Here is a 3397-nt window from a genome sequence, read left to right as displayed (position 1 = left end):
GTGCTGGACAAGCATGGCCCACCGGGGTGACTACAGCTCCTCTGGCCTCTGCTTCTTCCCATTTTCCTACAACACATCCTAGAGATGACGCTGCAGATGTTGTCTGACTCCTTTACGTAGAGGCTGAGCTGAGGGGTACGAATGAGGATATCTGTGCCAGTTCCCAGCTGTTTGGGTTTGAGGAAGACTTGATTTCTTATTTTTAATTTTTTTTTTCCTCAGGAATACAACATGGGGGATATTCTGGCATTTGAAAGGGAAGCATTGCTACTGCGTTGTTACTGATGTTGCTGCTGACTGCTACTATTACTTACTGCCCCTTGAGTAAGAGGGCGAGCTAGCTGATGCTCCTGGCACTATCGGAGTTGGATGTCTGTGCAGCCCAAGGGTGGGCCTAGCCCTGATGCCCACAGCCATTAGGAGTGTCAGGGAATGGAGCTGCATTGCCCTGGGAGGTGCAGCGAGTGCTAGAAACAGCCATGGGCGGGAGCTGGGGCTTCCCAGCCAAGGCAAGAGAAACACACAGCCTTAGAATGTGAAACACAGGTGCAGCCACCTTGGGTAAAAGAGGCTGGCCCCACAGTGCCTTCTGCAAGTGCCTTATTTCTGCACCTCCCAAGCCCTGCCGCCCTGTCCTGGGAGACTCTGAGCTGCAGAGCCCATCTTTGCCCCAGGCCCACGGTGGGAGGGTGGGTAGCATGCCTGGGAAGGTGTCCCAGTGACTCTATGGGAGGGAAAACTCAAAACCTGCCTGGTTTTGCAGAGGCAGCTGGCAGCTGTTTTTTTCCAACCACCCCCAGGTCTCTGCTTCCAGACCCTTGGCAAGAGCGCTTGCTTCGCTCTGTGTGGTGGCCGAGCTGGCTCCAGGGCTTGGGAGCTGTTTCTGTCAGTCCTAGAGGTGGAGGATAGGGTGGGGGTTCGCTGTTGACGACAGCACGAGGCAGTATTTCTTCTTTGCACCCAAGCTCAGTTCTTCCCCCGGAGCAGCCATGGCTGCCCTGGGTGTGAGCCGCTCACCTCTGCTCTTGGATTTCTTCCATGTTTCACCAGAAGGATGAAATATTGGGGTGCTGCAAGTGAAACACAAGTAGGCATAACCTCAGGACTGGAGCCTTGCCTGGCATTCTCTCCTGGGTGTTTCTGCTGCTTTCCCCAAGGCATGTTGGCGCAAGCCAGGTTGGCACCAGGGATGGGGCAGCACAGGTCACAGGGCCCCCCCAGCCCCTCCAAGCTGGCTCCTGCATGGGAGCAGAGGACAAGCAGCTGAAGCCAGGCAGGTCCATGGGAGCTGCCAGCTCCAGGAAATCAGAAAACGATCGAAACAGTTAAAGGCGCTTGGCAGCCTTTTGACTCCGAGCAAAAACATTTTGGAAAGATATTTTGCCAAAATAGGGCAGCAAGAAGAAGGTCTGGTCGCTGAGCAATGCATCTGTGAGGAGGGATGATTGCCTGCGCCTTTCTGGACAGGTACTGCTGACCTGGCTCCTAAAGACGCCCTGGGATAGATGTCAGTGAGATCTCCAGGTAGCCTAGTCCCATGTTTCCTTACAGCTAGAAAGACCTTTCTCACATTCAATCCAAACGTTACTCCCCTTCTTCTCTAACCTGTGTGACCCCGATTGAACCCATCTCTCAGGTCTTTTTGTGAAGACTGGTGGTTTTTTTCACCGCAATTTCTAGCTGCCTTCCCGGGCACCCCCGTCTCCTCTTGAGGCAGAGGCTCACTCAGAGGTGGCTTTGTGGCAGCTGTCAGGAACAAGCCATGCTGGAGGGCAGAAGACAAAGGGAAGAGAGGAAATAAAAGCCAAAAAGCAAGGGTGAGGACGAGTGGTAGCAATTTGCCTCCCAAGTTGCTCATTCCAAGCATGCTTGAACGCTGCCTTTGCATAACGTGTAGGGCTATATTTGTCCGTGAGACAGAGAGAGAGGGAGAGAAAATATTTTTCCATTGAGGTCACTCTTGCTCACTTTTTCCTCTAAGAAAATCAAGGTCCTCTCCAGTCCTTTCCGTTCCCTCGCCCTCCATGCTGCAGACTCATAGCCCTGCCTCGGCCGAGCGGTGACGCGCTGGATTCCTCTCGGTAATGATGGTCGGGGTCTTTAGACCTCTAAATCTCACACCTCCTTGCAATTCCTTCTGGCTGCTCCCCTGGAAAGCTTCTTCTCCCCCTTCCCTGTTTCAGATCCCTTGTTCCTCCAGCCTTCCTCCCTTTCAAAATACCTGTGCAGGAACAGGGAATGGAAAACCCTTTCCTGCAGCTGGTTCCCAAGGTCTCCAAACCAGTTGTGAGGGAGAAGCCATGGTGGGAATGATGGGCAGTGGTGCCTCTGGAGGGGCTCCAGCACTCCCGCGCCAGTGCTGCCCTATGCTGGGTCATGGCCCATAGGAGCTGGGGAGGCTTGGAGAAGGTGCTTTTCCTGAGGGTGCTTGTTAGCTTGTCTGAAGGCCACCAGGCAGCCAGAGCAGTTTTGGTTTTGTCTCACACTGGAGTGAAATCATGGCACTGAAATGGAAACTAGTCTAAGGTTGAAACTTAAAATTGATGCATTTCGAGCAGATCCTGGCTCCTGAGCCTGGGACCTCCCCTCCTCCCTTGCTCAGGGAGGTGTTCAGATCAAGGAATGCAAATTTTTCTCTAACAAATCAATGTCCTTGAAACATCTAGCACCTTTTTATTGTAGCCATGGGAGCTTTTCCCATGAGAAGCCAAAAAGATCATAAAATTGTGATTACACTTGATTTCTTTTTTGGCTTTAAATTAACCTGACAGCTGGAGGATTTCAATACTACCCAAGGAAAACTATATGGTAATATTGACATTTCTCATTCCCTAGGTACTAAACCTTCAAAAACGCAGAGCTGTGGCCGTACAATTCAAAAGGAGATGCAGCGTCTTTTCCTGCCACTGTTAGCTGAGGTCGTGGCTGTCAAGATCAACATAAGAGAAAAGGCAGAGTCTCCATAAGAAAAAAAAAGCCTTTAAGCTGTGCTTGAAACCAAGCAAGTAGTACTGACAGCTTCCACATGCTGCTGTTTGCTTCCTGCACTTAGAAAGGGGCAGCACAAGGGGTAACAGCTTTGAACTGGAAGCGGGACATCAGGAAGAAATTCTTCCCACAAAGGGTGGTGAGGCACTGGAACAGGTTGCCCAGAGAAGGTGTGGATGCCCCATCCCTGGAAGTGTTCAAGGCCAGGCTGGATGAGGCTTTGAGCAACCTGGTCTAGTGGAAGGTGTCCCTGCCCATGGCAGGGGAGTTGGAATTAGATGGTCTGTAAGGGCCCTTCCAACCCAAACCATTCTGTGACTCTGTGATCTTCTACGCCAGAGAGGGAAGGCCATCCTGCCTGCAGTATGATCCATCAGCCTGTTTTCCCAGGTTTGCTGGGCGAAGTCAA

Source organism: Eurypyga helias, unplaced genomic scaffold, assembly GCF_000690775.1.
Source record: "Eurypyga helias isolate BGI_N326 unplaced genomic scaffold, ASM69077v1 scaffold4369, whole genome shotgun sequence".
Taxonomy (NCBI): Eukaryota; Metazoa; Chordata; class Aves; order Eurypygiformes; family Eurypygidae; genus Eurypyga; species Eurypyga helias.
The sequence above is the reverse complement of the archived record's forward strand: the minus strand, read 5'-3'. Positions refer to the sequence as shown.